A 21,042-nucleotide genomic window follows, 5' to 3' on the forward strand; every position below is an offset into this window, starting at 1 on the left:
ACCTTTAAAAGACCCTGATTTATGAGAGAGTGCTGAGCACTCACACTTGAAAATGGGCCCCCTTACAGTGTCTCAGATTGGGCACCCAAAATCACTTGTGCCTTTTGAAAGTTTGAGGCCAGTATACGCCCCACTTTTCTCCAACAAAATTATTTAGGTACTAATCCATTCTTGTGGTGTTTTAGCCTTCATTAATGAATGTGTGTATAATTACTCATCTGAGCATGATCCTGTTCTTTTTCCAAAGGTCTCTTGACTAGTGCTGCCCTCTCTAACTGCCTAACATCAAAGCATTGAGTCAGAACATCAGAGGAGAGTCAGGTGGCTTCCCCCCCTCGCCGTTCCACTTACAAGATTTCTCACTTTCTCTTTCTTTCTCAGTTTCATTTACTTGGTCTATGGAGACAAGGAGCTGCAGAAAGCCGCATAGTATTTCATGTGAAAACACAATTATACTTTTTAAACAGACTGATATTTTTGTCTTCCTGAAGAAGGCCAGATGGCTGGAGTTGCAGTAAAGAATCTGATAAGCAAAAGTCTGAGTTACAGAAAGTGTGGCTAATTCATATTATCATTAAGGATGAGATCTATCTTCCATTCTAATCTTCCTTTCTTTTCCTCCAGTTGCTCATAACTCTGTCATACTAGTTCATTTTGGGCTGAAATTTTCCTTGCTTGTGTGTCAGGTCAAAGGTTAAGCGTTCTGGAAAACATTAGCGGAATCAGGTCAGTTGTTCTTGTTCTATATGGGGGAGGGCAGAGGGAAATATTCAGTCAGGAAACTTTGCACATGTATAGTTGAGACTCCAAAGGCAAAAATATCACTCTTGGCTTATTTTGCAAAGATCATTGAGATCTGCAGCCAAGTTGGAAGAAAATCAGGTCAGTAGTTTTTTCTTTAAAGTTATGAGCACATAAGTATGGCAGATGTTGTGATCCTACCTCTCCTATTGAACTCACCCTGCAAGTAAGAGTTGTATCACCGCATAGAAATGCGGAGTAAGTTTTTTATGCACTAACATGTAAGCGAGGTTGTTATGAGCCTCTGGCTGGGTGGAGTCAGGGGCAGACATGGGAGATCTGCGAGAAATCCTACAAACAGCGAGGTTTAGGGAGAAATCTTTGAATGAGATTCATGTTGGCTTTACCTATAAAGCCGGGGGGTGGGGGGTGGGAAAGGAACTTTGGGGCTTTGAGTAGCAGGTGTTTAGTATTGGGAGCAGTGGGGTAGTACCACTTGCTCACGTGTTGCATCAGGGGATACATCCTCCTGCAAAAAGGAGTGACAATGTGAGAGGTCCTAAAACAGATCTAAAATTCTCAAACTACATTTTTTTAAGTTTTTTTTCACTAAACAAATTCTGTACGACTTTTTTTTTCCAAATTGCTTTTTAGAAATTGCTTACTATTTTCAACCAGCTCTAGTTATGAGGCATCTGCCTTTTAAGGGTGGGAATTCTAGGGTGTATAATCCAGAGGGACTGATAGAGGATATTGTCCTGGGATGGGGGGAGGTTGTGACTAATCATGTGACCAAGAGCCAGGCTGGCTAGGACAGCATTGGATGGGGGTAGAGGGGGTTATCTAAGGCAGCTCCATTGCACAATCAGGATGCTATGCTGGGGAAAGCAGGCTGTTTGAGTCTCTTTCCCACAAGTGACTGAAGAGGGAGGGAGGGTGGGTGGAGACTATGAATAACCCTGTTCCTTAGGAAAATCGGTGGCAAACTTTTTCAAACCTAGCAATTGATCACTTTAGATTTTCAAGGATCTCTTTGCAAGGAGTGGTGTTAGGATCTAATTTCTTAAAAATGAAAGTTGTAATCAACTCTGACATTTCAAGGATTCCAAAGTAAGAGAGGCCTGTGGTTGAGCTTTGTAAAGACTAGCTCTGACCCTGCACATAGTACAGTGCTGAATGGGGGGAGGCAAAAACTTCCTGATCCCAGAAATGATTGCTCCACCACCTGAAATGTGAGATTAATTTCACTGATGTTTAGTATGCATGCCTGTAAACGTATGGAAGGCCAAAAGTCAGATGGAACTATATAGTAAAAAGCATACACTGCGACACCAGGTTAGGACGATGCCGTAGAAATAGTGCGTAAAAGCAGAGGAAATTGAAAAAGGTGCGAACATGAGCTCTGGAGGAGATGCTGATTGTACTGAGCAAAGTGTTTTGAAATCCTCTAATATGAGAGGATCCTAATAACTTCCTGCTATGAGGTGCTTGGACTTCTGCTCTGGTTATCCTTTTAGTCATGGCTTCTCAATGACCAGAGGCTTGCTCACATTTCTTCACTACCTTTATTGTAGTGAGGAGGAGAAGCCCACGTTAAGATGCTTTCCACGTACTTGTATCTGGCAACTAGGAAGAAGCAGTCCTGATGATGGAGACTGATGCAATGCACTTGGACAATGTGAGGGGGAAAAGGTGGTAAAGAAATGAAGAAGCTGACATACAACATATTTGCTTTTGACTTTCTGACCTAATGCAACATCAATCACTAGGTCAGTTAGCAGTCACCCATGGAATGGAGGAGTAATCATTGAAATCAGTGTCTTGCCAGTGAGGATTTTGCCCCGTGTATTCACATGTGCAAAAAGTCTTCTTTACTAGTGACTTGTCGATACTTGCAGTAGCATAATTATCAGTAGCGGTATTCGTAAAGCATCAACAGGGAACTCAGTACTGTACGAGACCGATGCTAAGCCAGACCCTGCCCCAAATGTACATTTGGGAAGGAAAATAACAAATCCCTCTGAGACACTTACCATAGTGATGAGTTATCTGAGCATCTGGTCACATTGTATAAACTGACAATGTGGGATGCTAAGAACGTACTGTCTTTTCAGTACACAGATAGATGGAGATTGTGGTTTTGTAAGGTGGGCAGGGCATCGTGAAGAGTTAGGCCTTACCTTTCTTCTTGGAGGTTAACTACTCCATCATTATTATAATTTATTATAACATCTAGGAGCCCTCATCACAAAACAGGACTCCATTGTGCTAGGCGCTGTACAGTCACAACACAAAAGGATAGCCCCTGTCACAAGGATACAGGCAGGGAGTACAAAGAAACAATGAGACAATTGGTCAGCATAACAGGCAGCTCATCAGCAGCCTAACCATTACTAAGATTTGTGTGGACCCTATGGCCTGAAGCCATAGGGAGTAGACCTTACTGTGGACATCCGTTGGTGAAATGGGAAAAGAGCAGCCCAGATTTGCTTGAGCGCTCCACAGGGGACAGTGCTATCTGATGGCATTGGTTACAGAGCAAGGGGCTGGCTATACTGGAAAGTCAGGTCAACCCAGCTACATCATTCAGGGGTATGAAAAATTCATACCCCTCAGACATTAAGCCCACCTGAGTCCCAGCGCAGACAGCACTAGGTTGATGGAAGAATTCTTCCAGTGACCCAGCTACCACCTCCAAAGGGGGTGGATTTACTACAGCGTCGGAAGATCCCTTTGGAAACACGACAGTGGCACAGCTGTAGTGCTTCTAGTGTAGACAACCTGAATGGACCAGGCCTCATGTGCATTTGTTCTGTGATGCTGTGGGCATCTTGGTTAAAATACAATTATGTTTTGAGTTTGCGGGCAATGAAATGAAATGAAGGGACAAGAAAGGAACACCTAATGTGCCTGGGGTCACCCTGACTGAGATTGCAGTCCGGCCCGGTTGGGTAAGGGAGCCTGGATAGAGTTAAAAGTAGAGAAGGGCAGGATGGTGGGTGGGGTGGGGGAAAGAAGACTGCTGGCACTGGGAGTGCCATTCTGGTGGTAAGGATTCACTTTAGGGTCCTGAATATCACCGATCCCTCTCTAAATAGCTGAGCCCAGCCAAGCCAGCTATAAAACGGCCTGGGTAGAGACCGTCGAATCATGGAAGTCAACAAATGCCTATGCAGGTGGTGTCGGAGAGAAGGCTTTGGATTCTTTGACCGTGGGATGGTGCTCTAAGAAGGAGGAGTGCTAGGCAGAGACGGGTTCCACCTAACGAAGAGAGGGAAGAGCATCTTCGCAAGCAGGCTGGCTAACCTAGTGAGGAGGGCTTTAAATGAGGTTCACCGGGGGAAGGAGACCAAAGCCCTGAGGTAAGTGCGGAAGTGGGATACCAGGAGGAGGCACGAGCAGGAGCGCGTGAGAGGGGAGGGCTCCTGCCTCACACTGAGAAAGGGGCGATCAGCAGGTTACTTCAAGTGCCTATATACAAATGCACGAAGCCTGGGAAGCAAGCAGGGAGAACTGGAAGTTCTGGCACAGTCAAGGAATTATGATGTGATTGGAATAGCAGAGACTTGGTGGGATAACTCACATGACTGGAGTACTGTCATGGATGGATATAAGCTGTTCAGGAAGGACCGCTTCCTGACAGCTTTGGGGGGGGGGAGGAGGGATAGCTCAGTGGTTTGAGCTTTGGCCTGCTAAACCCAGGGTTGTGAGTTCAATCCTTGAGGGGGCCATTTAGGGATATGGGGCAAAAATTGGGGATTGGTCCTGCTTTGAGCAGGGGGTTGGACTAGATGACCTCCTGAGGTCCCTTCCAACCCTGATATTCTATGACAGGAAGGGCAGAAAAGGTGGGGGAGTTGCACTGTATGTAAGAGAGCAGTATGACTGCTCAGAGCTCAAGTATGAAACTGCAGAAAAACCTGAGAGTCTCTGGATTAAGTTTAGAAGTGTGAGCAACAAGGGTGATGTCATGGTGGGAGTCTACTATAGATCACCAGACCAGGGGGATGAGGTGGACGAGGCTTTCTTCCAACAACTCGCAGAAGTTACTAGATCGCAGGCCCTGGTTTTCATGAGAGACTTCAATCACCCTGATATCTGCTGGGAGAGCAATACAGCAGTGCACAGGCAATCCAGGAAGTTTATGGAAAATGTAGGGGACAATTTCCTGGTGCAAGTGCTGGAGGAACCAACTAGGGGCAGAGCTCTTCTTGACCTGCTGCTCACAAATCAGGAAGAATTAGTAGGGGAAGCAAAAGTGGATGGGAACCTGGGAGGCAGTGACCATGAAATGGTCGAGTTCAGGATCCTAACACAAGGAAGAAAGGAGAGCAGCAGAATACAGACCCTGGACTTCAGAAAAGCAGACTTTGACTCCCTCAGGGAACTGATGGGCAAGATCCCCTGGGAGAATAACATGAGGGGGAAAGGAGTCCAGGAGAGCTGGCTGTATTTTAAAGAATCCTTATTGAGGTTACAGGGACAAACCATCCTGATGTGTAGAAAGAATAGTAAATATGGCAGGCGACCAGCTTGGCTTAACAGTGAAATCCTTGCTGATCTTAAACACAAAAAAGAAGCTTACAAGAAGTGGAAGATTGGACAAATGACCAGGGATGAGTATAAAAATATTGCTCAGGCATGCAGGAGTGAAATCAGGAGGGCCAATTCACACCTGGAGTTGCAGCTAGCAAGAGATGTTAAGAGTAACAAGAAGGGTTTCTTCAGATATGTTGGCAACAAGAAGAAAGTCAAGGAAAGTGTGAGCCCCTTACTGAATGAGGGAGGCAACCTAGTGACAGAGGATGTGGAAAAAGCTAATGTATTCAATGCTTTCTTTACAAACAAGGTCAGCTCCCAGACTACTGCACTGGGCAGCACAGCATGGGGAGGAGTTGACCAACCCTCTGTGGAGAAAGAAGTGGTTTGGGTCTATTTAGAAAAGCTGGACGAGCACAAGTCCATGGGGCTGGATGCGCTGCATCCGAGAGTGCTAAAGGAGTTGGCAGATGTGATTGCAGAGCCATTGGCCGTTATCTTTGAAAACTCATGGCGATGCAGGGAGGTCCCGGATGACTGAAAAAAGGCTAATGTAGTGCCCATCTTTAAAAAAGGGAAGAAGGAGGATCCTGGGAACTACAGGCCAGTCAGCCTCACCTCAGTCCCTGGAAAAATCATGGAGCAGGTCCTCAAGGAATCAATTCTGAAGCACTTAAAGGAGAGGAAAGTGATCAGGAACAGTCAGCATGGATTCACCATGGGCAAGTCATGCCTGACTAATCTAATTGCCTTCTATGACGAGATAACTGGCTCTGTGGATGAAGGGAAAGCAGTGGATGTGTTGTTCCTTGACTTTAGCAAAGCTTTTAACACTGTCTCCCACAGTATTCTCGCCAGCAAGTTAAAGAAGTATGGGCTGGATGAATGGACTATAAGGTGGATAGAAAGCTGGCTAGATTGTCGGGCTCAATGGGTAGTGATCAATGGCTCCATGTCTAGTTGGCAGCCGGTATCAAGTGGAGTGCCCCAGGGGTCAGTCCTGGGGCTGGTTTTGTTCAATATCTTCATAAATGATCTGGAGGATGGTGTGGATTGCACCCTCAGCAAATTTGCAGACAACACTAAACTGGGAGGAGTGGTAGATACGCTGGAGGGTAGGGATAGGATACAGAGGGACCTAGACAAATTGGCGGATTGGGCCAAAAGAAATCTGATGAGGTTCAACAAGGACAAGTGCAGAGTCCTGCACTTAGGACGGAAGAATCCCATGCACCGCTACAGACTAGGGACCGAATGGCTAGGCAGCAGTTCTGCAGAAAAGGACCTAGGGGTTACAGTGGACGAGAAGTTGGATATGAGTCAACAGTGTGCCCTTGTTGCCAAGAAGGCCAATGGCATTTTGGGATGTATAAGAAGGGGCATTGATCGAGGGACATGATTGTTCCCCTCTATTCGACATTGGTGAGGCCTCATCTGGAGTACTGTGTCCAGTTTTGGGCCCCACACTACAAGAAGGATGTGGAAAAATTGGAAAGAGTCCAGCGGAGGGCAACAAAAATGATTAGGGGACTGGAACACAAGACTTATGAGGAGAGGCTGAGGGAACTGGGGATGTTTAGTCTTCAGAAGAGAAGAATGAGAGGGGATTTGATAGCTGCTTTCAACTACCTGAAAGGGGGTTCCAAAGAGGTTCTGCTAGACTGTTCTCAGTGGTAGCAGATGACAGAACAAGGAGTAATGGTCTCAAGTTGCGGTGGGGGAGATTTAGGTTGGATATTAGGAAAACTTTTTCACTATGAGGGTGGAATGCTGGAATGCGTTACCTAGGGAGGTGGTGGAATCTCCTTCCCTAGAAGTTTTTAAGGTCAGGCTTGACAAAGCCCTGGCTGGGATGATTTCGGCAGGGATCGGTCCTGCTTTGAGCAGGGGGTTGGACTAGATGACCTCCTGAGGTCCCTTCCAACCCTGGTATTCATTGATTCTATGAAAACCGTGGACCGCGAGGAGCTGAGTTGGCTTGGACTGAAGTTGTGGAGACAGCACCAGGGATCAGGTGTCCTGGAACATTTGGTACAATGGGGGTGCTGAGAGCTACTGAACCAAACTGTAATCCCTGTATATAATGGGAACCACTTCAGCAGCAACCCCCAGACCGCTAGTTCCAGCACCTATGGCAGGGATTTTGGTGTGGGCCTCCCTACCCAGCAATTAAAGCTGAAATCACTTCAGCTGGATCAGACAGCAGAGTCCCCAGTCACCACTTGACCTGCCAGAATCCTTGGACTCCAGAAACCCAGAACAACCAATTGTGGTTGGGGGAGCAAGGAAGTGGTTAGAATGTGTTAGTCACTCAAGTACCAGTAAGACTGAGCTTGGGGCTATAGTTAATTAAGACACTTCCATAGGGTGGGAGTCTTACCTAATATCGTTAATTTGTTGGTTGCTGGCTTTTCCAAATTTGTTCTGTTTGTCCTATCTGCCCCCTCCCCCCCAGTCAACTTCTGTTTTAAATCTCTGGACTCTGTGCTTGTGAGTGAGGTGGCACTGCCCCCCCAGGGTGCCATCTATCATTTCCCAGGTTTCTGGGTGAGGGCTCGAGCCTGTGTTAGTCTTTAGAGTGACCCCCCTCGAAAACTGAAGCCAGCTCTTTTAGCTGCTGACAACAGCTGACAGAAGAGTTACATTTTGTCATGGGGAAGGAGACATTTTTTGAAGGGGGAATTTGAAGGGGGATAATGAGGTAGCTTTGTGGATGTTTATGGGGAGTGCCTCCCGAGTGTGAAGGGCAGCGCGGGAGGAAGCATGAAGGTACTTGCTTGAAAAAATTAACAAGTGGGCAGTGGAGGCCGGCATCTTAGGCTGATCGGAGGTGAGCACTGAAAGCTTGATGCCAAATGAGAGATGATAGGTATGGTGGTGATGGACCAAGAAGAGCCTTTGAAAGTGAAGACCAGTGCAAACCTTATACAATATTTGTTAAGCTATAGCTGGTTATTTTGCGTGCAACCCACAGAACCTAATACTGAATTTGCACTTTTCATCTCCCTGGCAAGCTAGATCTCAGAGTTGCAGAGGGATAGCAACTGTGAGACAAGGCTTTAGTTTTCCTTTAGGCTGCAAGAGTCCTTTTTTTTTTTTTTTTAATTTATTTGTTCTGGAAGTGAGGCAGTTATTTGGTAGAATTTGTGAAAGATTTAACATGCCTGACACACAGATTTCGAGGAGGATGGAGCTGAATATGGAAAAGTCCATCATAGCTACTGTCCAAATACGAAGGAAAATAAGGTACGGTTGTTTTGAGATCCCAAAGAAGGTACAGTATGTTCACAAGAATTTATTTGGTTTGAGAACTGACACACATGCATGGAAAATTACTGTGCTTTTTATGCTTTCATATAATATAGTTTTACATTTCCTGCATGTTGAACGTTAGCAATGGTACTAATTCAGGCTGCTTAGATTGGGCCAGCAACATTTCGTGGCAGTCTTTCCCCTGTAGAGTCCTCTGTTCAAATCCTGCATTAGGTCACAAGTAACAACTAAATTCATTGTCCCATCTCAAGGTAGCTGCAGAATGGGTTAGGGCACATTGACAGAGCTGACGGCCTGATCCAAACAACTCTTGCTGACTTCAGTGGGCTTTGGATCAGGCTGTAAGAGAGAGGTTACACAGTAGGAGACCCAAACCCACTGAGATTCCTAAGGCTTTTCACTGACTGTCATGGACTTTGGGCCAGGCCTTTGTGTGCTGCTTGCATCCTGTCTGCTCCAGCCAGCATTAACAGTATCACTTTCATGAGCACCATAGTAACTCTCAAATCAGCCTTTTCAGAGTCCTTTATCAACAGGCATGGACTGTGCATAATAGACAGGCTTACATTCATCTGACCCTCTTGCAGGCTCTGACTGAGAAGCAATCTAAAATGCCATGTCACAGTAAGTATATTATACGTTCAAGACTTGAAGGCCAGAAGAGACCATTAGGACCATGTAGTCTGATTTCCTTTGTAACGCAGGCCATAGAATTTCACTCCGAGTTAGGACTGAGATTCTACTAGCTAGATTTTTCTAGCTTGAGGGAAGATTTTTAAATTTCACTCTTCTTAAACCCCAAATGTGGCACATTTTCTGTCTTGATGCTGGAATGTTTAACCAACCTGTGATTTGATTTATTTCCCCCTTCAGCATGCTCTTCTGACTCTGGAAGAGAGAGAGCATTTCATTAGTGCAAAGGGGACACGTTCCTTTGTTAAACTTTTACATTCATTTAAAAATACCCATTTACGTAACAGAATAATATGAGTAAAGAACTCAGTGCACCATAGCAGTGTATCAGGTGATGAGACTTTCCTTGGTGCCTGCTGAATTGGAAAGATTTTCTAATATCTGAACCCTTACAAAAAAGAATAAGTGAACTCTGTGAAAATATAATAGTAGGTACTGTATGCTAACTTAAAACCTAATGTGTTATTACTGGCTTTTATACACCTGGTTACCCAGGGATAAAGCAATATGATATTTATAACCGGGTGGTACTGCTTTGTAATCTGAATATATTGCATTCACACTAGTGACTTGAACAAAGTGTTTCTTCATTTCTCAAACCATTTAATGGTTTTCTCATAAGAAACCATGAAGTCAGTTTTGTTGTGTTTGTCAGCTGGGTTTTGACTGTGTGTATTTTGCTCCACAAGAGGGTTATTCAGAGCTCCCCTTTGGTCTTAATTAATTGCAGACCCTCTGGAAGGCAAGCCCTGTGGGGTTGGAGAGCTTCCAGTCTGGTTTCCATTTAGCCTGTGGGCTGCAGCTAAGCATGTTGAAGAACTGTTGGCACATAGCTGTGTGAGTTCAACTACTTCGTAAACTCTTGCAGTGTTGCTACAGTTAGTAATGAGGGAGAACGTTAAAAGGCATTCATTGATGATTCTCCAACCAGGATCCATGGCTTTTCAGTTCAGGACTTTATAATCAGAAAATAAGTTTACATGACTTTAAAAAAAAAAAGCGTATAGCTCCTTTTGGAGACTAATTTCCTATTCACAGCATTTAAATCTTAAAACTTTCAGCTGTGCTTTCTTTAAACCCTCAGTTCTATTCCAGGATTTTCTTGATTTTTTTTTTTTGTCTCTTCAAAATGCCAAGTTCTCATACCAGGGAACAAGTCAAAACTTTAGATGTTTTTTTTCCAGTCTGCCAAACCTCTCTAAATTCCACCATATTTTTTATTTGATTTGCAAAGGTTAGACTTGTAGCAGTGTGCAGTAATCTTTTCTATTGAAAACTTCCAGATATAAGGAACAGCCTTATTAAACATATAATGTGCAAATACTGCTGGTGGGTTAATACACTTATGTCTCTCTCCGTATTTTGGTTTATGCATACTTACGGTTTCATGAATACAGATCTTTGCGAGTATCTCTATTTGCGTTGGAGGTCTGCTATGGAATTCAGACTGAGAAGTAAAGCCAAGTGATCTATTCCTAGATGAATTGTGAATCATGTACGCTCTAGTAAAAACAGAAGGACCATCAGGATATTGTATAACAACATTTTGAGATGGAAGGAGAGGCAGCTTGACTGAATTCATCTAGGGATCTTTTGCTACTTTATAGCACACAGAAATTAAAAGTTACTAATGAAATAAAGCCCAGAAGGAAACAGTCACATGTAAATGTCTCTTCCCCCCGTCACCTCCCAGAGGATCTGGGGAGTCTTGGGGAAAATTCTGCATTTGGATCTGGATTTCAGCTCCAGTATCTACCCTTCCTGCATGCACAGGGCTCCTGTTGTTCTCAATGAAATTTTAATGCTTGGGGGAGGGGGAAACTATATGCAATACAACTTTACTTTGTATACTTTCATGACTTTCACACAAATGGCATTGCAAAATGCTTTATAGAAGTAAATGAGAGAAATTAAGAAGTATAGGCCAGGGACAAGATAGACTTTTTTGATGAAATTAGAAGAGAGAGTCTGACAGTCTATGGCAAAGTAATCTGAGCTGAGACCAGCTATGGGGATATCTCTTCTTAGAGCTGTTAGATGGTGTCAAGGTTCCTTCCTCACTCTGTACTCTAGGGTACAGATGTGGGGACCTTCATGAAAGACCCACTAAGCTTATATTTACCAGCTTAAGTTAAAACCTTCCCCAAGGTACAAATTTTGCCTTGTCCTTGAACCCTATGCTGCCACCACCAAGTGTTTTAAACAAAGAACAGGGAAAGATCCCACTTGCAGATGTCTTCCCCCAAAATATCCCCCCAAGCCCTACACCCCCTTTCCTGGGGAAGGCTTGATAAAAATCCTCACCAATTTGTACAGGTGAACACAGACCCAAACCCTTGGAACTTAAGAACAATGAAAAATCAATCAGGTTCTTAAAAGAAGAATTTTAATTAAAGAAAAGGTAAGAGAATCACCTCTGTAAAATCAGGATGGTAAATACCTTACAGGGTAATCCAATTCAAAACATAGAGAATCCCTCTAGGCAAAACCTTAAGTTACAAAAAGACACAAAAGCAGGAATATACATTCATATCCAGCACAGCTATTTTACCAGCCATTAAACTAAAGGAAATCTAACGAATTTTAGCTAGATTACTAACTAACTTAACAGGCGTTGTAAGGCTGCATTCCTGACCTGCTCCCGGAAAAAGCATCACACAGACAGACAGAATCCTTTGTTCCCACCCCTCCAGGTTTGAAAGTATCTTGTCCCCTCATTGGTCATTTTGGGTCAGGTGCCAGAGAGGTTATCTTAGCTTCTTAACCCTTTACAGGTGAAAGGGTTTTGCCTCTGGCCAGGAGGGATTTTATAGCACTGTATACAGAAAGGTGGTTACCCTTCCCTTTATATTTATGACAGATGGACAGGGTGAAAAACCCATCATGCAAAATGAGAGGATGAGACTGTTTAAGCAAATACATTTTTTTCTTGCTTTTATTTCATTAAGTGATGACACTGTGTTTGGTGTTGTACAAATAAGGGGAAAAATGGTCCCTGCTCCAAGGAACTTGCAATTCTGAATGCATAGGCAAAGATCACACACACACACATGCACTGGGAAACTCCGAGAATGGTGCTAATGTAAGGCCTTGTGTTTTGGGTTTTTTTTTTTTTTAATAATAGGTATTAGTGTTAGCTTTGTAGAAGAAGTGGGTATTAAAGAAGGATGTGAATGTAGAAAGGTGTAGGAGACAGCATGGTGGGAAGATGGAAATGAGACCTGCACCGTGGAAGAGCTGAGCAGGATTCATTGCCTGACTACCATAGGAACTGCCAAGTCAGACCAGGGGTCCCTTTATTCCAGCATTCTGCTCTGACGCTGGCCAGTTTGACACTTCCAAGGATGGACCAAGAAACCTCATAATAGAAAGGAATTAAATGAAGGCAGAGGCCTAGGCAAGGGTGATGCTGAACAGAGCCCAGAACGAAAGGCTGAGCCACTTAAACTCACTGTGGAAGAGACGATGAAGCTAGTGGAGGGATTTACAGAGGGATATGATGCAGCCAGCCAAGACAGGCAAGGAAGATTATTTCAGCTGAAGCTTGTTTATGTTTTCATTTCTTTCAGCTAGGAAAATTTTTCCCACTATTTTAGTGGGCACAGGTAACACACAACAGGTGAGGCAAAGTTCCGCTGCAATGCCCCCTTTTCCATTGCTCAGAGCTTTTTCTGAAACTAATTATCTTCTTTTCCTCCCCCCCACAACCTTCGTCTTGGCCCAGAGGCAACTTGTTTGTTGAAGGACTGAAGACGGATAGTTCAGCTGTGTTCGTTGTTACATCTGCACACAATAGGAATTGCCACACTGAGTCAGACCAGGGTGACTGGCCAGTACCAGATGATTCAGAAAGAGGAATCCTGCTTCAGGCAGCTATGGGATAGCCTGCCCCCAGGGGAAGTTTTTCTCCTCACCCCTAAGAATTAGAGGCTGGCTTATGAGTTGAAGCTTTACAGTTTGTGTCCCCTCTAAAGCTTTTCAAAATTTTAGTATTGTAACTGGGGATGATCTTATCCATCTAACTAACTAGGTAACCCTTTTATTGAATCTTGCTAAGCTCTTGGCCTCAAGTGAATCTTGTAGTGTGGCTTCCGCAGGCTAAACAGGCATTGTGTGAAGAAAATGTTGGCTTTGGCAGGTGAATGAGCCTAAAAAACCTCTTCCCCACCCATATTCCAGTGAGAAATTTTGCTCTGGCAGACTCAGTAATGGCTGTGATTTTGTTCAATCTGCTTGTTTTCTAGATCTTATTGAGAGCTAAGGAGTAAGCCAAGTTTTAAGTAAAACAATAATCATTTGAAATGTCTGAGCATTTAATTCTTTTGTGCAAGCTGAGTAGAACTTGCTTCTCTTGTTTAAAAAAAAATTGATTGATCTCTGAAGTTAGAGAGAAGGAATGGGACTCTGAAGTTTTGGAATTAAATTTTCATCCACAAATTAGGGCAGCTGAGTTCTAGGTTGAGAGCATCGATCCAAACTGTTCCAGATAATAAAACTTAAAAGCTCCATTGGCCCTTCACTTACTTTTATTTAAAGAGGGCAATGCTATGTAAAAATAGTGTGACTGCAACATTAAGTATAAGGAATGAAGCACACAGAATGGAGCTGGAAAGCAAATGCTAAATTTGTCCAATTATGCTTTATTTTAGTGTCTTGCTATTACTATACATTTGTCAAGCAATTCAATGTAATAGCGCTATTTGGGGAATAATTTCTTACACAGTCGTACATACAGTAAGGAACAATGCAGCTATGGTCTTCAGATTTGGCTTTTCCTTTTTAGTCTCAATATGATGAATGAAATGAGTCAAACTGTAAGAACATCAGTTGCTTTAAAGTTTATGAATTTTCAGTTAGCAAGCTGAAACTTTTTTCAGATAACGAGTCAAAACTACAACAGCCAAGGATAGTGGGTCATCTCAAATTGAGGTGTCCTATCAAACGATGGAGTATTTATCATTAACTATAGTATCAGGATAAACTAACCTAGAATTTAATATTCAAATAATAACAATCATGTAATATGCTTCGAAAGCGTATGTCATATCCTCTATGTGGACCTGCCACTACAGGGAGATAACTGCCTATTAGCTGGCTGTTAAGGGAGTAACTCCTTTATCTAAGCTAGTAAAGGTCTGTGCTTCTGTGCTAAAGCTCTGAAGTTCATATCCTGCTGATGACCTGGGTTGAGGGTCATTACATTAACATGCTTTATTAGATTCTGCTTTGGAAAAACTATTCTGGAATCAACAGGGTTCACAAATTTATGGATGTTAGGAAACAAGAAATCTGAAATTCTCTAGGATAAGCTCGAATCAGATCGTTTGATTTGTGACAAAGTCTAAAGATTTCAGCAGATACTTAAATGTTACATAATTGGAGCATTAATGCATCTGAAGAATTCTCTTCCACTAGCATCATCCAAATAATCAAAAACCCAACGCTTCTCAAGTATATTACTGTTTTCTTCATCGTGAAGAAAATGCTTAAGAGAATGAACTGGTTATAGAACCAATACACTTTTAGGCTGATTTACAGAGGTGCTGAGCCCCTGTAGCTCTTAATGAAATTAAAGGGATCAGCAAGTATGCAGTACCTTCGTTGAATGAATATTTCACTGGCTTGAGCAATGGATGCTTACGAGCATCATTCATTAGCACCTGGACTGCAATTGTATTATGAATTCAGCCTGTGCTAATAGAGGAAATTGGATCTTTATCGACCAGATGCTACATGATAAATACTTTATCAATAAATTGGCATAGAAGATTAAATGGCACTCTGAAATAAATGAAGTGTGTGCGTGCATATGCACACCCATTAATTTTGCTGAGAAGCTCTAAAAGCTTATTTAAGAGGCCTAATGATGTCACACCTACATATCTAAGTTGCTCTCTGGCAGAAGCTACGACCTCTGTGCCATTGAACATTCAGACTCACTCTGGCCTTTGGATTCTGGCTCAGTGGTCTGAAGGGGGACGACGACAGCTCTAAGGCAGCCTCCGCTCCTCCATAACTTTGTCTAGCTGTGTGTGTGCTGCAGGTCTTGGCAAGATGGTCGTAGGGATCTGTGAGAGGCATAAGGGCCCTGGAGCAGGTACTGAGATTTCCAAGCAGCCCTGTTTCAGGATGGCCTGATTACCTAATGTGAGGGTGGCCCTAGAAAAGGTAGGTCAAACAAGCCCTGCCTCATTGTTTTACATCCTGGCTCAACTGTTTTTAATAAACAGAATTGCTTGCAGAATATTTGGACCCTTGGATATGACTTTGATCTGAATTTGGATTTGAGGAAAATGGCTGTGTTGAATAACGAGCTTGCATGCTTCAGATTGCATGCTCTTTCGGAAACTTGCCTCTCAGAAACAGGCTTTGTAAGGGGGACAGACTACGCTATTTACTGGCATGAGAAACCTGAAGGCGTAAGGGGAGAGTACAATTATAGGTTTTGCTATCAGAAATGATTGTATGTCATCGTGTGAAGCTCCAATTGCAGTGTTCATGCGTATCATGACACTTTGAGTTAGTCTACCGAAGGGATTCATCAACCTCGTCAGTGTCTATGCTCCAACTCTGCAGGCTAGTGACGAGGAGAAGGATAGCTTTTACCAACAGCTGGAAGAACTGATTGTCTGGATTCCACAGAAGGAACCCATCCTAGTACTTGGAGACTTCAATGCAAGAATGGGGTCCAATGCTGAGATCTGACCTGGGAAGGGTCAGAGAGTTCTTGAGCTCTGTGCCAGGCAAGGCTTATTGGTGACCAATGCATTCTTTACTGGTAACATCCGAAAAACATTGTGGAGACATCTGAGGTCCAAGCACTGGCATTAGCTGGACTTGGCACAGACAAGACATACATACTTGAAAGATCTCTTGAATACATGATCCTTCCAAACGGCAGACTGTGACACAGATGACGCTCTTGTCAGCTTGAAATTTCATTTTGCAGCAAAGAAGATCCAACGTAATAAACCTGCTGTACAACCTCATATTGTCTTGTGCCAAATCAATGATCCTGTCAAGAAACGGCTTTTTAATGAAGTAGCAAAGACAGCTGGAATGAATTAAACTGCTTCAGATGCACGGGAAGTCTTGAAGACAAGTATCTACAATATGTCAATCAAGAGGTTTTTTTTGGAAAGAGTACTAGGAAAAAATGTTGACAGTTCATAGACCATTTGGACATACTGCTGCCACTCATTGAGAGGAAAAGATCTGCCCTGATCACCTACTACTGATTCCATCAATAACCTAAGAGAAGCTTGTAAGATTGTTCAAATAGCTTCCAGGAGGTGTGGTGAAGAATTTTTGGCTGGGTATCTGACCGCATCCAGCGGGTGGATAGTGCAGGTGACAGTAGAAGGTTGTATGAGGGCATTAGAAAGACCATTGGGCTGATTAAAGAACAAGACAGCTCTGCTGAAAGCTCTAGGATAATATCATAACTGATAAAGGAAAGCAACTGGAGAGGTGGATTGAACACTATGGAATGATATACTCAAGGGAATCTGTAGTAGACCAAGTATGTTAGGCAAATTGCCTGGGTTTGAAGTTATCACTCCAGTGAACCTACACTAGAGGAACTTGAACAACTCATCAGAAAGTTTCCCAACAACAAAGATTCAGGATCTGACTGTTTACCGGCTGAACTCTACAAAATATACAAAGACTTGCTGCAAAGATTGCACGAGGTATTGCTATTCTGTTGGAACAAAGAAACTGTTCCGCAAGATTTTAAGGATGCTTGTTTCATCTAGCTCTATAAAAACAAAGACAGAAGTGATTGTAATAACCACAGAGAGAGATTTCTTAACGTTGGGGGGGGGGAAATCTTAAACTGTATTCTTTTACCTAGACTTCAAACTCTAGCTGGGAGAAGCTATCCTGAGAGCCAGTGTGGCTTCTGCTTGGGAAGGTCCACCATAGATATGGTCCTTTCTTTAAGAAAATTGCAGTAAAAGTGCAGAGGGAAACATTTCATTGTGTATGGCTTTTATAGATTTCACAAAAGCTTTGACACAGTTGGACAGGGCTTTACATTGTTGTGAAGAAGCTAGGTTGTTCACCCATATTGCTAAACCCAATGAAATCTTTACACGACAGCATGAACGCAACCGCAACGTATGAGAACCAAGAGTCTGATTCCTTTAACATCAACAATAGAGTGAAGCAGGGTTGTGTACTGGCTCCTACATTGTTTAAAATTTCTCATTCCTGCTTCAATATGTGTTCTGTGATGTTCAAGATGGTGTCTATCTTAGCACTAGACATCATGGTGGTTTGCTTCACATTGCAAGGTTCAGAGCTAAGACAAAGGTGAAGGAGATCATCATAAGGGATCTGTTTGCGGATGATGTGGCCCTTATGGCTCACTGTCTTGATGCCCTACAACATATTAGCCAGTTCTGATTCATGCAAAATCTTTGGGCTAGCAATAAGCTTGAAGACTGTTACCATGCACCAAGGCTCTTCGGAATCAATTCTAGATATCACCTTAGAGTATTCAACTGGATGTTGTTGACCAATTTTTCTACCTTGGCTCTGTTATCAGCAATGTAGATCTTGATGCTGAACTAGCAAGTACAGTCAGTAAAGCAGCCAGGAACTTGGCTCTTTTGCAAGACAGAGCCTGGAACAATAATAAATTGTCAACTAAAGTGAAAATCCGTATTTATGAGATGTGATTTTTATCCACTCTTTTCTATATGGTTTAGAAACATGAACCACTTGCATCAAACATATCAAAAGACTAAACTGCTTTCATAGACGATGCTTGTGTAAAATTCTTCAAATAAGATGGCAAGACAGGGTGACAAATGTGGAAATGTTTAAATTGTGCTAATATGTGTTTCATGGAAATGTTGATTAATAAGAGACTCAGGTGGCTTGGACATGTCAAGCAAATGCCAGATTACAGGATCCCTAAGAGTTTGCTGTACTCTGAAGCTCATGAATGGTCTAGAAAGAGGCAGACTGCTGCGCAGGTTTTGGGATGCTTGCAAGGATGACTTAGTATCCTGTTTAGAATCTCTGTGGATGATTGGGAAAGGAGTACAGTATCTGAGCACCTCACAATCATAAGTGTAGTTATCCTCACAACACCCTCTGGGGTAAGGTAGTGCTGTTATTCCCCTTATACAGACAGGGATTTGAGGCACCAAGACTGTGGCTTGCCCAAAGTCACACAGGAAGCTGGCCATTGAGTAGGAAATTGCACCCTTGCCTCCCAAGTCCTAAGCTTTTTTCCTAACGCTCTCACCATCCTTCCTTCTCGCCTCCGCACAGTGCATGTAGAATCCAATCATTCTGATATGGTAGCACTTTGGACCCACTTTGCACAGGTGTAATGTCTCCACAAAGTGCCAGGTGGCAAAGAATCAGTCCAGTGAGTCTAGATTTGCAACTTTCTAAATATGTTGCATTTCTTATTTAGGTAAATGTTACCCATGAGAAAATAAGTGCCTAAAGGCACTCAAATCCTATGGTTTCAGATAATATTCAGGGATGATAAATGTTGAGATATATCTGCAGGGTTTATAAATAAAGCATTCTTCAGTCTCCAAGAACAACCAGAGGCGGGCAGCAATTTCCTTTTGCTTTGAAAGTGACATCTTTTGTGAACAGGAGGACTCTGACTTTGCGGATGTTATTTCATGGGTTTGCATATGAACCAGGAACAAGAACAAGCAAGCCTTAAGAGGGTTAGTCAGAAAAGGCCATATTGCACTAAACAGAAAACTAGGGAAATGGATGCAGAGGGGGAGGAATATGCTGGAAAAAACCTAATGTGTTCAGGTACTTCTACAACAGCAGCAGCATTTGTAGGTTTTATGAGCCCTCTTGGGCACAATTATGGTTTTGTTCCAACCCTACTGCAGAGAACGTAACTGAGATGAGGTGGAACCAAATGAATTATTTGTAAGTCGTCCTCAAACAGATCGCTGTTTTCTCTAATTCATTTGTTCAGAATTATGCACCATATAAAGTTTTGGGCTGTAGCTTATTTGGAAGCACTTCATTGTGGATGTTTGAATTTCAAAGAGTTGAACTGTTTTGCTTAGGTATCCAGGACCCATGATCTGATTCTTTTACCTGATTGGATGAGCACAACTCTCACAACCAGGTTTCTGGTGCCAGCACTCCTGACTATAAATTTATAAAAAATTATTTTCCACGTATTGTTCATTTCCTGATTGTAATTAGCTGTGTTGGTGAACATTCCTGTTAGTAAACTATTTTACTATATTTGCAGACAGTGAAGACAAAGTGATCATGAACAGCTGAAATTAATTCATTTAAAAATTCTGACACTCTTGCACCATTTGTCATCTGTTATTAACATTCTTAAATACATGGTGGTAGTAGAAGAGATGCTAATTATACCACTAACTAAAACTTTTAGTTCAGTGGCAGATTTTAGAGGATTTGGGGAAGCAATCTTCCACACTGCTTTTTCATCAGTATTTAACCCCTCACCCCCATTTATAGGGTTGGTGTTTCATGATAGATACAGCCTGGAGTTGATGAAGTTTTTTGACTTCTGACCTAAACAGGACCCAAACATGATAAAGAATGATGGCTACTTCAAACAGATCTGAGAATGAAATTATTCTTGGTTACCTCAAAAAAACTAAAAATGAATTTAATACTGTTCAAAAGTAGGTGCCAAACAAGCATACTTAAAACCTGATCCAGGTCACTAGCCTCCCCATTGACATCAATTGGCTTTGGATCAGGCCCTTACTGCAGCATGTAGGAAACCCAAAAGATAGCTCTGGGGAAGTGTGTAATCAAGACAAAGGCTAATGAGTATTAGAGTAAAATGAGTAAATGAGTATTTACACTTAAAAAAAAAAAAAGGTGGGGTGTGTGTGTGTGGGGGGGGGAACTGGGGGGAGCTAGTAGGTAGCAGGGAAAGATAGAAAAGCAAAGTAATGCCATTGAAGTAGGACCCCTGAGGTCCTGTAATCAAGTAAAACAAATTATATAAACCATGAGTGTAAAAATCTGCCCAAAAGCTGTTAAAACTGATACCAAAATTCACCTTTCACATCTATGGCTTGAACCTTGATATCACTGGTCATTCAGACTCTAGTAGGAGAGCAGAATGACTGAGATGAGACCTTTCTCTTTAGATAAGAAATTTTATGCCAGAGTGTCACTGATGACAGAGAACACAGAGGGTGCTCTGCTCCAATGTCCGAGTGCTGTAAATCCAAGCTGGAGTTAGTCAGATGACATTTCTCATACTAACAAAGGTGAGACTGCAGCTATTTCTTCAAGACCCGTTTAATCACCTAATCAGACAGGGTACCACTGAGACAAAGTGAAGCTCCTTGAGGAGGTTTCTGTAGCTAACTATCCCTGAACTGTTACTGTCCTCATGAAATGGCAAGGGAACTTTTTCAGAAGCTAATGAGTCATTGAAGAACCACAGCTGCACACCAGTGGATCTTTATAACATCCAAATCCCATTAAATTCACAGTTGTTCTGTATTATTTTTCCACTCATTGCTGACTTATTATGAAGATATTGATGGTATAACCATTTAGGTTTGGTTTTACATAACCAGCCTTCTTTTTGCCTGACTTAGTCACTCTCGTTTTAGTGACACTACAGCTGCTTTTGGGATGATGAATGCTGATGTCACAAACAGGCTAGTACAACATCGCTGAATGAATCAGGCAGAAAGAGAAATCCAGCTTTGAAAACAGCGACTTTCTGTTTCCACACAAATACTTTGGTAAGCAGTAAAGAGGGGCAAAGAAATAGAGGTTAGTAAGGCTTCAGGAGAA

General features: G+C 42.6%; 1 long non-coding RNA gene across 1 annotated transcript in view; it reads left to right on the top strand.

The window, feature by feature from the left end:
- Positions 1 to 797: 797 nt before the first annotated feature.
- The window catches only part of LOC311514269, a 215,426-nt gene continuing 195,181 nt past the window's right edge, over positions 798 to 21,042 (top strand). The window contains exon 1 of the long non-coding RNA XR_014709859.1: positions 798 to 882. This is a non-coding gene — a long non-coding RNA (uncharacterized lncRNA). The remainder of the gene's footprint in view (positions 883 to 21,042) is intronic.

The sequence above is a fragment of the Lepidochelys olivacea genome (genome assembly GCF_965140295.1).
Source record: "Lepidochelys olivacea isolate rLepOli2 genome assembly, chromosome: 1".
Taxonomy (NCBI): domain Eukaryota; kingdom Metazoa; phylum Chordata; order Testudines; family Cheloniidae; genus Lepidochelys; species Lepidochelys olivacea.